This window comes from Neoarius graeffei, chromosome 9 (assembly GCF_027579695.1).
Source record: "Neoarius graeffei isolate fNeoGra1 chromosome 9, fNeoGra1.pri, whole genome shotgun sequence".
Lineage (NCBI taxonomy): Eukaryota > Metazoa > Chordata > Actinopteri > Siluriformes > Ariidae > Neoarius > Neoarius graeffei.
In genome coordinates this window covers 54,161,098-54,176,267 of record NC_083577.1, presented here as the reverse complement: position 1 = coordinate 54,176,267, position 15,170 = coordinate 54,161,098, and the positions used below count along the sequence as shown (strand labels likewise).

At 40.7% G+C, this 15,170-nt stretch overlaps 1 non-coding gene across 1 annotated transcript; it reads left to right on the top strand.

Annotated features, from left to right (window-relative positions):
* The first annotated feature begins 2,757 nt into the window (after positions 1-2,757).
* Positions 2,758-2,829, top strand: trnae-cuc (transfer RNA glutamic acid (anticodon CUC)). The gene has a single exon. It is a non-coding gene; the product is annotated as a tRNA-Glu (tRNA).
* Positions 2,830-15,170: the final 12,341 nt, after the last annotated feature.

The following is a 15,170-nucleotide window of genomic DNA, read 5'->3' as shown; positions in this document are numbered from 1 at the left end:
CAAAATAATTTCCACTTAGAATGTAAACAAACCGGTGAAATGACAGTAGCAATTTGTGAAAAATGCTATAATAATAATTCTTGAAAATAAAAAAAAGATATGTTCTTACCAGGTGACACGGTGGTGTAGTGGTTAGCGCTGTCGCCTCACAGCAAGAAGGTCCGGGTTCGAGCCCCGTGGCCGGCGAGGGCCTTTCTGTGTGGAGTTTGCATGTTCTCCCCGTGTCCACGTGGGTTTCCTCCGGGTGCTCCGGTTTCCCCCAAAGACATGCAGGTTAGGTTAACTGGTGACTCTAAATTGACCGTAGGTGTGAATGTGAGTGTGAATGGTTGTCTGTGTCTATGTGTCGGCCCTGTGATGACCTGGTGACTTGTCCAGGGTGTACCCCGCCTTTCGCCCGTAGTCAGCTGGGATAGGCTCCAGCTTGTCTGAGACCCTGTAGAACAGGCTAAAGCGGCTAGAGATAATGAGATGAGATGTTCTTACCATCAAGTACTTTTATTCCAAATTTTGTTGCTTTTTTGTATTTTTTTAGGTTTTGTTTTCGAATAGAATTTTTATTTCGTTCACGGTTGGTTCAGCAAAACACTCAGTCATTTTCTTCTTCTTTAGGTTTTTTTTTTTGGCGGTTGGCAAACCAACTTAAAGGTGCATTACCGCCACCGACTGAGCTGGAGTGTGGATACTGAGAAAAACAAAACAAAATTATATTCTTTTAGCTATTTCTGTTTCTTTTAAATATTTGACAACAAAGTGATATATCTGACTTGATGCACTCCACCATTTTGTTTTTCTTTACTCATCGTATATGAGCTGATAGTAGTAGAGTAGTCAATCAGAACGAGCGATTGCTCATATCCAGCAAATGTGGATAGAATAAATGCAGATAGACAGTATTTATAAATAGAAAATGATAGATGTGAGCACAATAAACAATTTACAGCAGAAATTATGTTTGTCTGGAAGGAATACATGGAAAAGATGAGACTATGTTGACACTAACTACAACCCCGATTCCAAAAAAGTTGGGACAAAGTACAAATTGTAAATAAAAACGGAATGCAATGATGTGGAAGTTTCAAAATTCCATATTTTATTCAGAATAGAACATAGATGACATATCAAATGTTTAAACTGAGAAAATGTATCATTTAAAGAGAAAAATGAGGTGATTTTAAATTTCATGACAACAACACATCTCAAAAAAGTTGGGACAAGGCCATGTTTACCACTGTGAGACATCCCCTTTTCTCTTTACAACAGTCTGTAAACGTCTGGGGACTGAGGAGACAAGTTGCTCAAGTTTAGGGATAGGAATGTTAACCCATTCTTGTCTAATGTAGGATTCTAGTTGCTCAACTGTCTTAGGTCTTTTTTGTCGTATCTTCCGTTTTATGACGCGCCAAATGTTTTCTATGGGTGAAAGATCTGGACTGCAGGCTGGCCAGTTCAGTACCCGGACCCTTCTTCTACACAGCCATGATGCTGTAATTGATGCAGTATGTGGTTTGGCATTGTCATGTTGGAAAATGCAAGGTCTTCCCTGAAAGAGACGTCGTCTGGATGGGAGCATATGTTGCTCTAGAACCTGGATATACCTTTCAGCATTGATGGTGTCTTTCCAGATGTGTAAGCTGCCCATGCCACACGCACTAATGCAACCCCATACCATCAGAGATGCAGGCTTCTGAACTGAGCGCTGATAACAACTTGGGTCGTCCTTCTCCTCTTTAGTCTGAATGACACGGCGTCCCTGATTTCCATAAAGAACTTCAAATTTTGATTCGTCTGACCACAGAACAGTTTTCCACTTTGCCACAGTCCATTTTAAATGAGCCTTGGCCCAGAGAAGACGTCTGCGCTTCTGGATCATGTTTAGATACGGCTTCTTCTTTGAACTATAGAGTTTTAGCTGGCAACGGCGGATGGCACGGTGAATTGTGTTCACAGATAATGTTCTCTGGAAATATTCCTGAGCCCATTTTGTGATTTCCAATACAGAAGCATGCCTGTATGTGATGCAGTGCCGTCTAAGGGCCCGAAGATCACGGGCACCCAGTATGGTTTTCCGGCCTTGACCTTTACGCACAGAGATTCTTCCAGATTCTCTGAATCTTTTGATGATATTATGCACTGTAGATGATGATATGTTCAAACTCTTTGCAATTTTACACTGTCAAACTCCTTTCTGATATTGCTCCACTATTTGTCGGCGCAGAATTAGGGGGATTGGTGATCCTCTTCCCATCTTTACTTCTGAGAGCCGCTGCCACTCCAAGATGCTCTTTTTATACCCAGTCATGTTAATGACCTATTGCCAACTGACCTAATGAGTTGCAATTTGGTCCTCCAGCTGTTCCTTTTTTGTACCTTTAACTTTTCCAGCCTCTTATTGCCCCTGTCCCAACTTTTTTGAGATGTGTTGCTGTCATGAAATTTCAAATGAGCCAATATTTGGCATGAAATTTCAAAATGTCTCACTTTCGACATTTGATATGTTGTCGATGTTCTACTGTGAATACAATATCAGTTTTTGAGATTTGTAAATTATTGCATTCCGTTTTTATTTACAATTTGTACTTTGTCCCAACTTTTTGGAATCGGGGTTGTAGTATTAAATGATCTTTTACATTGCTGTTGCACAATGTCAGGGTCCTGGGTGTTAATTCAAATCAATTTATTCATGTATAACTAATTTGCACATATGAATTAGGTAAATTCACAAAAGATATACCAAAAACGTTCACTGATATATAGTCCCTGGTGGTCTAGTGGTTAGGATTCAGCGCTCTCACCGCCATGGCCCGGGTTCGATTCCCGGTCAAGGAACTGCAACTTTAGGGTGGCGCAGTGGTGTAGTGGTTAGCACTGTCGCCTCACAGCAAGAATCCAGGACTGAATCCAGTGGCCAGCAAGGGCCTTTCTGTGTGGAGTTTGCCGGGTTTCCTCCGGGTGCTCCGGTTTCCCCCACAGTCCAAAGACATGCAGTTAGGTTAATGTGGGGTGGCCTTGGGCTGAAGTGCCCTTGAGCAAGGTACCTAACCCCTGACTGCTCCCCGGGCGCTCTGGTGTGGCTGCCCACTGCTCTGGGTGTGTGCATTCACTGCTTCAGATGGGTTAAATGCATCTGTGCTTGAAGTGTGCATGTGACAAATAAAGGTTTCTTCTTCTGAATTTATTTGAATCAACTGTGTATGTCAGTTTGACAGAAATGAAACATTTAACTTCAACATAAGTTAATCCATTATGCTGAATGAATTGGTTTACATGAACATAGCTTTAAATGCAGTTTGCTTCATTTGTTTTTGGACAGCTAACATAATTAATAAAAGTGATTTGCAACCCTACAGTTATCCAACTGGAACCTAAGATGCTGAGATACTGAAGTGGTCATGCTATACCACCAAACAACTGTGACAAAGTTAATGTTAGGGCAATAGATTACACTCATGCTATCAAACTGAAAGGATTTTTGTTTGGATATTAGCAGCATCTGCCTCTTTGAGGAAGAACTACAAGCTCTGAATAATGAAGTGCTTAGTGAATAGCGAATAGGTCATGTTACTTGTTAATTTACGAATGAGTTTATGTACTAGGCTAGTTACGAAGGGTTTGGGGAAGACACTAGTTAATTAAAGATTGTGTAAGTATTTGGAGCATTTCAATTTAAAAAATCCACATTAATCAATCTGAAGAATAAACCAAAGTGGTTTATTTAGCTTCCCATTTTCCCCAATGACTCAGTTCAGGCGGCACGGCGGTGTAGTGGTTAGTGCTGTCGCCTCACAGCAAGAAGGTCCGGGTTCGAGCCCCGTGGCCGGCAAGGGCCTTTCTGTGCGGAGTTTGCATGTTCTCCCCGTGTCCGCGTGGGTTTCCTCCGGGTGCTCCGGTTTCCCCCACAGTCCAAAGACATGCAGGTTAGGTTAACTGGTGACTCTAAATTGAGCGTAGGTGTGAATGTGAGTGTGAATGGTTGTCTGTGTCTATGTGTCAGCCCTGTGATGACCTGGCGACTTGTCCAGGGTGTACCCCGCCTTTCGCCCGTAGTCAGCTGGGATAGGCTCCAGCTTGCCTGCAACCCTGTAGAAGGATAAAGCGGCTAGAGATAATGAGATGAGATGAGATGAGACTCAGTTCACGCCTAGAGTCTAAAAAGTAAGGAACACTGAGGCAGAATGCAATTGTGTGTTTTCAATAGTGTATCTTCAATAGTGTATTATATTTTGTTAATGTTTGGGTAAGTCCAACATTTGTCAAAGCCTGGACCAAATATTTTTGGTGATAAATGTTTTGATCCTCACTATAAAGAACCACATATTAAATTGCTACAGACTCCTTTCAAGTACCATTCTAAATAACAAAAAAATAAGATTGTGATTATGTTACTTGAACATAAAAAACAAACAAAAACATAAACCTGTTTTCTATTTGCTATATATATCATAGAATTTTTTTCATCTACTGTGTTTGGACTACCAAATGAAACAAGGTCATCTCTCCTGCATCAGCAAATTCCATGCCACTTATGTTGTTTAAATGTAGTATAGGAGCTTCAAGAAGTGCTTAAAGACTGTAGCATCAACTGAAAACATGGAGATTTTAACCTTAATCAGCTAGTGAAACATTAATTAATTAATTAATTAATTAATTAATTAATTAATTAATTAATTAATTAATTAATTAAGATAGTTATTTATTTGTAGATTTTCTCCCTAATTTTGTCTTGAAATTCAGACCCATCAGGTCTTCCCTTTCATACAATAGCTACCAGCCAGGGAAGGTGAAGTCTATCACGTGCTTCCTCCAAGACATGTGAAACCAGCTAACTGTATATTTTTGAACTGGTGAATGGCCTGGCCAGTTAAATGCTGACAGAAAGGCTATAGCCAGACCCATTGCAACAAGGTAGGCAGACTTGGCAGTTGCCTAGGGCCCCAGCCCTCGAAGGGCCCCCGCTGCCGAACGACTGGTTATGTATTCAATAGCAATGACAACTTTTTGAGCGCGGCAGCGCAGCGCCTAATGACACTTGTTGAAATACCCTAGTTCAGGGGTGTCCAAACTGATCCATAAAGGGCCGTGTGGCTGCAGGTTTTCATTCCAGCTATGCAGCAGCACACCTGACTTGGCTCATTCAATCAGCTGAACTGTCTTCACACAGTCAAATACTTGCAGCCACACCCACCCTTGATTAAAGGGTGGGTGTGTCAGTTGATTGAATAAGCCAAATTAGGTGTGCTGCTGCATGGCTGGAATGAAAACCTGCAGCCACATGGCCCTTTATGGATCAGTTTGGACACCCCTGCCCTAGTTCCAAGGGGGGCCCCCTAATGCACAACAGCGCCTCCCTACATGCTTTGGCCGAAAAGTGCAATGACAGTCTGTTGTCAACCCCTCAATGCCCATCTCCATCCAGTCAAGTGGTTGCAGAGCTCCACGGCAAAAAAACAAAACAAAATCAAATATGAAGCGAAATTACCCCTCAGGGAGCCAGAAGAGAAAGAAGAAAAGGGAAGAGGAAGACAGAAAAAAACAAGACACTGGTAAGTGAGAATGTACACACTCATTAATACCAAGCGGGTCGACAAGCAAATTTGGTAGCTAGCTTATGTTAATGGTAGTTATCTTGTAGACAGTGTTTATAACAGTGATGTAAATGTTGTCATGCACAACAGGCTTACAAACTTGCAAGGACTGGCTAAAAATTCTAATATGTGCCACACAAATAGGTGAAAGACTGTCAACTTCTCCCAGATTAACTTATTGTGTTTATCAAAATGTCATAGTCAGAGTTAGTTTCAGCGAGCTGCATGGCTTTCATCAGAAGTAGCTAGTGTGTCATGAGCATGAATGGAGTAGGACAGGGGATGGCTCACAAGAAAGCTCTTTTTTACATAAATAGCCTATTTATGTAAAAAAGTGGCACTGATGTCAATTGAATGTGATGTCTGCAGGTCTTTGGACATGGAGGGTATTGTGGCTGCCTTTGCTGAAGCCAAAGCCCACAAGCAGCAGTTTTAGACATTTTGCCCATGATTCTAGTTGTGTATTCTTAAATTTTTATGTGTTTTTCTATACCTTTTGCACTTTTCTGTGTGTGCTGGTTCTTATTAAGATTCTTATTCATGTTTGTAATCATTTAATCACCATTTGAAGTTATTTCTACTTGTATATATACTGTAAATATTTAGTGTTGTGTTATTTGCACATTTTATATTACTTTGTCTTATTTTCATATTTGATTTATATATATATATATATATATATATATATATATATATATATATATATATATATATATATATATGTGTGTGTGTGTGTGTGTGTGTCTGTGTCTTTGTGTGTGTGTATATTTTGTCTATTCTTGTGTTTAATTGGGTTTGATAATTATTTATAATAATGTAAAGAGTTCATTTATTAAGTAAAAATCGTAAGAATGATTACAATATGTGTGATGTTTATTTATTAAGTCTTCAGTGGGTAGGCGGCCATAAGGCCTTCCGTTGAGGGGGGGATAATTATGGGCCCCAGATCCCCCTTTGCCTAGGGCCCCCAAATAGCTTGAAACGGGCCTGGCTATAGCAACTCAAATAACTGCTATTTAAAACTGTGGTGAGCAAAAAAGCATATCAGAATATCCACAACACCTTGAGACAGATGGGCTACAACAGCAGAAGATCACACTGGACCTACCTGATCCAGCCTGATGCCCTACGTCTGGCTGGAGTCTCATCACATTGCACTTGTGGAGGACGGCCCCATATGGACAGTCGAAAGTCACATTTGGAAGGTGGCTCTGGACACTTACAGTTTTGCTATGATGGCTGAGGACTACAATTGACATGATAACTTTAGGACTGCAGGCGTCATGAACAATTTTGCACTCAAGTCTCTATCAATGAACAGCTGATAACTTCAACAAACTAGACTTCATGTTAAAACTATAATGAATTTCCTGGTTACACTTTGTGACTATATAGGACACTGTTATAGAAGCAAGTTATTTATAATCATGTTGTCTGTTATCACCCAAATGAGGATGGGTTCCTTTTTGAGTCAGGTTCTTCTCGAGGTTTCTTCCTCATGTCGTCTGAGGGAGTTTTTCCTTGCCACTGTCGCCTCAGGCTTGCTCATCAGGGGATAAATTAGGTATAAAATTAACTCATGTTTAAAGTCTTTAATTTTCTGTCAGCCTGCTTTGCGACAATGTCTGTTGTTAAAAGCACTATAAAAATAAACAAATAAACTTGACATTGAGTTCCACTCCTATCAGCCAAGAACAAGAATTTGAGACTGTATTGTGGACACAGGCTCATCCAAACTGCACAGTTGAAAATGGTAAAAATGTTGCTCTGTCTGAGCAACCTTGATTTCTACTGCGATATGCAGATGATAGGATCAGAATTTGGCATCAACAGCATGAATCCATGGACTCAACCTGCCTTGTGTCAGCTGTTGCTGTTGCTGGTGTAATGGTGTGGGACTGAGTTCTTGCCACACACTGGGCATCTTAATGAGTTGAGCATCGTTTGAATGTCACAGCCTATCTGAGGATTGTTGCTGACCATGTGGATTTTTACATGGCCACAATTTACCCATTTTATGATAGGACACTATGTCACAAGTCATCTCAAACTGGTTCCCTTAAAGTGACTCAATGATGAGTTCCGTCTATTTGAATGGCTGCCTCAGTCGCCAGACCTGAACCTAATAGCACACCTTTGAAATGTAATAGAACGGAAGATTTGCAGCATGACAACATGTGCAGCTGACAAATCTGCAGCAATTATGTGATGCAGTCATGTCAACATGGACCAGAATCTCAAAGGAGTGTATCCAACACCTTGTAGAATCCATGCCACAAAGATTTGAGGCTGTTCTGAAAGCAAAGAGGACACTATTAGTATGGCGTTCCTAATAAAGTGGCCACGAGTGAGTGTATAATAATGCATGATAATATGTGCCACTAGGATTTCAGTAGAAAGAGCTACACCTATACAGAGCAGACACCACTTGACTATTATTGAAAAAAAAGGAAAAGAAAGCCAAACAGTATGGTGCTGCAATTTACACAGGGGAGGAATGCTGGAAGCCACGCTAACACAATTGCTTTGCTCCTACAAATAAGGAGCATTTGAGGGAAAATAACCATCTGCCATTATCAGACTAAGATCAAATATATTTCATTGGAAATGCAACATTTTTTTTATTTGTGTATGACAAAATATTGACTAGATCTAGCTAATTTCAGTAGAATAAAAATGTATGTACTAAAACATAATCTAATTAATAACAGTTAAAGCTACAGATGCTGTGCGCACACAGGAAATTTGCCAGATGTTGCATGTACAAAGTAAATTTGATTGTTCGTATACACAGCTGAAACATTATGGGATTTCTAAGGGACTTACCACATCAGCTCAGATCTACTGTCTTAGTGAAAAGGGTGAAGAAATCCTGTTGACATTACAATTTGAAGAAGAAGGACTTTATTCATCACACGTACACTTTTGAAATTCCTCTCTGCATTTAACCCATCTGAAGCAGTGAACATACACATGCAAAATGAGCACACACACCCAGCCATGATAACAGCGCCCGGGGAGCAGTTGGGAGTTAGGTGTCTCACTCAAGGGCACCTCAGCCCAAGGCCGTCCCATATTAACCTAACCTGCATGTCTTTGGACTGTGGGGAAACCAAAGCACCTGGAGGAAACCCACGCAGACACGGGGAGAACATGCAAACTCCACACAGAAAGACCCCTGCTGGCCGCTGGGCTCGAACCCAGAACCTTCTTGCTGTGAGGCGACTGTGCTAACCACTTACGCCACCCTCATTTGATGAACTTTGTGTTTTCTGAATTAATGTATGTGTTTCAAGTCATTTCTTATCAAAAACTGAATTTCAGTGTTCATCCATCACCCATAACTGCTTATCCTGTGCAGGGTTGTGGGCAAGCTGGAGCCTATCCCAGCTGACTATGGGTGAGAGGCGGGGTACACCCTGGACAAGTCACCAGGTTATTGCAGGGCTGACACAGACAAACAACCATCCACACTCACATTCAGACCTACGGTCAATTTAGAGACACCAATTAACCTAACCTGCATGTCTTTGGACTGTGGGGGAAACCAGAGCACCCGGACAGGGAGAACATGCAACCTCCATGCAGAAAGGCCCCAGTCGGCCGCTGGGCTCAAACCCAGAACCTTCTTGCTGTGAGGCGACAGTGCTAACCACTACACCACCGTGCTGCCCTTATTTCAATGTTCAGTAAAATCTAATATCTTGCACATACATTCTTAGAAATAAAGATGCCATCTAACATTCTCAATTGTTCACTGGTTTGTCCCTATGGGTGAACCCCTAAAAGCTGCACATATAAGACTACAATAAAGGGTTTCCCTTCCAGAAAAGATTCTCAGCAGAACCTGTTTAGAAAGCTAGAACCATTACCCATCCAAAAAAAAAAAGCTGGAGAACCTTTATTCGACTGTAGTAATAGTGTTAGAAATATATTAGTGACTATATTACGTATATCTGAGTACACATCATCTCATCTCATCTCATTATCTCTAGCCGCTTTATCCTTCTACAGGGTCGCAGGCAAGCTGGAGCCTATCCCAGCTGACTACGGGCGAAAGGTGGGGTACACCCTGGACAAGTCGCCAGGTCATCACAGGGCTGACACATAGACACAGACAACCATTCACACTCACATTCACACCTATGGTCAATTTAGAGTCACCAGTTAACCTAACCTGCATGTCTTTGGACTGTGGGGGAAACCGGAGCACCCGGAGGAAACCCACGCGGACACGGGGAGAACACGCAAACTCCACACAGAAAGGCCCTCGCCGGCCCCGGGGCTTGAACCCAGGACCTTCTTGCTGTGAGGCGACAGCGCTAACCACTACACCACCGTGCCGCCTGCTAGTACTCTGCTTTAAAAAAATAATAATGCAGAGGTCAAAATGGAATAATATAAAATGTGATTTAGAAAAAGCAAAAGTAAAAAATTGTAATAACCATTTATGTCAGCCTTAACTTTCTATAGAAAACACACGGGCCAATAACTTCACTGCATTATTGATAAGGGTCATAAGAGAATAATGCAATAAACCAAACCAATACACATACAATTAATCACAGTTAGCTAGGGGCACCTCTGAGAAAAATGATTTCATTTGAAGGACCGCTTTCACATAATCTCTAATGAGATCAACTGCTGTAGCTGTTTATTTTGCTCTAAGTTGGCCCTTTTCACCAAATAGGTTTTTTTGTTCACATGAGAAAAAGGTGCCCATGTCCTCAAACAAGTGCCATTAGCATTTTAAATATTTTGACTTTCATCATAGATAATATTATTAGTGATAAGATTAATTTGTATCATTAGTGTTCCTTGTGTGTATTTGTGTAATAGCAAATTTTAGGATAATATAGGTAACAAATACTGGGATGGAGTGGCCCATAGCACAGGAGAATGAGCGTACTGGAAGTCAAGTGAAAGCATGACCTTTATCTAGGGTGTGAATGATAGAAGCAGAGCTCTGGTAAACCTAGTGGAACCTGCAATTGTGTCTTTAGTACAGCTTACACAGACCCTCCTGCAGCTACCTTTCTGAAGGCTAAGGACACACGAGTCTATAAATAGCCAGAGGGAACGTTACCTGCTCTGATTACAGCCCATTTCTCTATTTCCCAAATGTTTTACAATTTGCTGACCGTTAATCAATATCTCCAAAAGTATCCTGCTGGCTTGGCCTCAGCTCACATAGTTGGTGCAGTTCTTGCAATTGAAAATAGTTCAAGGTTTAACTGTGGCCAACTCAACAATATGGAATGAATATATTAGTATACAACATATTACAATATGTGTGTATGTGTGTAATAATATTATTCCATTCAGTTATGTTATCTGCTTGAACATTTCTCTATAATTATGCTTCAAATCAAAGTCCCTTCCACACCAGAATCTGGTCTTCCCAGGCAGTCTCCTGTCCCCGTATTAACCAGCTCTTTGATACATGTGGGTGCAGTGCAGATCTCCATTTCCATAGCCCTCGGCCTCCCGCCTCTACAGCTAGGGTTACAGTGGGGGGCTAGTCCTCTGGTAACCACAAGAGTTTGACTTCCCTACTCACATCTGTATTGCAACGTGCCTTGCCAGATGGCAGTAGATACCATTTCTATGATGGTCTTTGGTATGACCCGACCATAAGTAGAACTCACTATCTCCCGGTTGAGAGGTGGATACACTAACCACTAGGCCAGCTCGCGGTTATAATTATGCTTACTTCAGTTAAAAAAAATTAAATTAAAATTACGTAACATGGTAAAAGTTTATAAGATCTGCTTTTTTTTGTAGATAAAAGTTTCATGTTAATAAGGTTTCCACCCTCCATATTATATCACCTTTTTGATAGTGACTGGTAATGAAACAGACAATAGCAAAACCTTTCATATTTGGACAGTGAAGTCTATTACATTCTGAGCAAGTTGGTGGAGTTAGAGAATATCGATGTCTCTAGACCCATGGGAATGACATGAAGAGCCTTCCCAATGCATAATAAATTTTAGCTCTGAGCATTTTGCTCAAGCCTACCATGTGCAGATATAGAAAATGAGCTTTGGTGTGTGTGTGATAACAGACTTCCTGGCTTTTACAGGCTCCTTGTAAAGCTAATAAATGTCATAGGTACATAATCTGCTACAAGTTTATGAAAACAGATCTCTCCTGTTAGCTTATTTTACGCTCCATCCCCTGAGGGCTTGATATATTATATTGATGAACCCATTAAGAGAGGATGATTTGACTAGAGAAACGCCTATATTAGATGAAGCTATGAAAGATGAATTCAATTGTAATTTGAATAGCGCAGCCTGGACCAGATTACTCAGAATGGGTTGCTGGGAATCATCTGGTGGGAAATTGAGTTGCGCTTGTTAAGTCAAGTAGTCATCACTGGTAACAGTATTTGCCATCACATCCGGTGTTAATACAAAAACTCATTGATAAAACTCCTAGAAGGAAATATCTGTTTGCATGTCTAACATCTTTAAAAATCCTTAATTGCATCTTCTCATTTGTCATTGGTTACCCAATAAATGGTGCTCTATGGCATAATAACACTGCATATCTAATGTAGTACTGACAAAGAAATAGCTAAAATTAGATGTTAAAAATCTTATTTACAGACAAAAACTTACAAACAAACATACGAACAACTAACCAAATAAATAAATAGTAAGGTGAGCATGCCCATCACATTTTAGAGATTTTAACAAGCAGACGGATTATTTAACATATCTTGGATCTGACACTGAAGAGGTAAAATGTCAAAATGACTAAAGAGCTTATTGACTGCACAGTACTGACATACCCCAATAACTGACAAAATCTTTAGTGGAAAGTGAAAAGCAATACATGTTGCAACATAAGACGAGTGTTTAATGGAGATCTGCCTTCTTGTAATGTAAGCAATGACCTTATCAAGTATAACTCCTTAGCAGGGCAGTAGGAGGATTCACTGTTACAAATGAAAGGGCTTAGATGATGTACAGTTAGGTCCATAAATATTTGGACAGAGACAACATTTTTCTAATTTTGGTTCTGTACATTACCACAATGAATTTTGAACAAAACAATTCAGATGCAGTTGAAGTTCAGACTTTCAGCTTTAATTCAGTGGGTTGAACAAAATGATTGCATAAAAATGTGAGGAACTACGTAAATCATTTTTTAAACACAATCCCTTCATTTCAGGGGCTCAAAAGTAATTGGACAAATTAAATAATTGTAAATAAAATGTTCATTTCTAATACTTGGTTGAAAACCCTTTGTTGGCAATGACTACCTGAAGTCTTGAACTCATGGACATCACCAGATGCTGTGTTTCCTCCTTTTTAATGCTCTCCCAGGCCTTTACTGCAGCGGTTTTCAGTTGCTGTTTGTTTGTGGGCCTTTCTGTCTGAAGTTTAGTCTTTAACAAGTGAAATGCATGCTCAATTGGGTTGAGATCAGGTGACTGACTTGGCCATTCAAGAATATTCCACTTCTTTGCTTTAATAAACTCCTGGGTTGCTTTGGCTTTATGTTTTGGGTCATTGTCCATCTGTATTATGAAACGCCAACCAATCAGTTTGGCTGCATTTGGCTGGATTTGAGCACACAGTATGTCTCTGAATACCTCAGAATTCATCCGGCTGCTTCTGTCCTATGTCACATCATCAATAAACACCAGTGACCCAGTGCCACTGGCAACCATGCATGCCCAAGCCATCACACTGCCTCTACCGTGTTTTACAGATGATGTGGTATGCTTTGGATCATGAGCTGTACCACACCTTTGTCATACTTTTTTCTTTCCATCATTCTGGTAGAGGTTGATCTTGGGTTCATCTGTCCAAAGAATGTTCTTCCAGAACTGTGCTGGCTTTTTTAGATGTTTTTTAGCAAAGTCCAATCTAGCCTTTTTATTCTTGAGGCTTATGAGTGGCTCACACCGTGCAGTGAACCCTCTGTATTTACTTTAATGCAGTCTTCTCTTTATGGTAGATTTGGATATTGATACGCCTACTTTCTGGAGAGTGTTGTTCACTTGGTTGGCTGTTGTGAAGGGGTTTCTCTTCACCATGGAAATTATTCTGCGATCATCCACCACTGTTGTCTTCTGTGGGCGTCCGGGTCTTTTTGCATTGATGAGTTCACCAGTGCTTTCTTTCTTTCTCAGGATGTACCAAACTGTAGATTTTGCCACTCCTAATATTGTAGCAATTTCTCGGATGTTTTTTTTTCTGTTTTCGCAGCTTAAGGATGGCTTGTTTCACCTGCATGGAGAGCTCCTTTGACTGCATGCTTTCTTCACAGCAAAATCTTCCAAATGCAAGCACCACACCTCAAATCAACTCCATGCCTTTCATCTGCTTAACTGAGAATGACATAATGAAGGAATTGCCCACACCTGCCCATGAAATAGCCTTTGAGTCAATTGTCCAATTACTTTTGGTCCCTTTAAAAACAGGGTGGCACATGTAAAGGAGCTGAAACTCCTAAACCCTTCATCCAATTTTAATGTGGATACCCTCAAATGAAAACTGAAAGTCTGGACTTTATGTCCATGTCCATTATATAACTATAACTTGAATATGTTTCAGTAAACAGGCAAAAAAAGAAAATTTGTGTCAGTGTCCAAATATATATGGACCTAACTGTAATGTGAGTCTTGATGACAAAAAACTTGTATGATGACTAATTTTCTACATTTAAACAGTGATCACACAGGATTTTCACCTTGTGAATTTATTTGGAGGGGTAGAGAGAAATCAGGTCATTATTGGATAAACAATTGACATGTCATTCAAATTACCTAGCAACCTGAACAAAAAAACAATCCCCCCCCAACATATTAAAAGTGATTTTCTGAATTAAATACACCACTAACAAGCACCTTTTGGCTTTAGTGGTCATTAAACACCATATTTTATTGACATTTACATTTATATATAAAGTTGGCTTCTCATCTCATCTCATTATCTCTAGCCGCTTTATCCTTCTACAGGGTCGCAGGCAAGCTGGAGCCTATCCCAGCTGACTACGGGTGAAAAGCGGGGTACACCCTGGACAAGTCGCCAGGTCATCACAGGGCTGACACATAGACACAGACAACCATTCACACTCACATTCACACCTACGGTCAATTTAGAGTCACCAGTTAACCTAACCTGCATGTCTTTGGACTGTGGGGGAAACCGGAGCACCCGGAGGAAACCCATGCGGACACGGGGAGAACATGCAAACTCCGCACAGAAAGGCCCTCGCCGGCCCCGGGGCTCAAACCCAGGACCTTCTTGCTGTGAGGCGACAGCGCTAACCACTACACCACCGTGCCGCCCGGCTTCTTTGTTATCCAATTAAATTTTGAACGAACTTGCTATTGTGATATTTAGTGTGCAAGTAGTGTACATCAGTTGGCTTTATGGTGCACTATGGGTAATCTATACTGAACTATCCAGGCATTATAATTTGTCCACTGAGAATTTAAACAACATTACAGTGTGCGATGCTCAAATACTGTGCTATATGGTGAACAGAGAACAAATTCAGATTATGTTGACTGGGGAGCAGAAAAGAAGAAAAAGTAGAAAAAGAAAAAAACATTACTTCAGC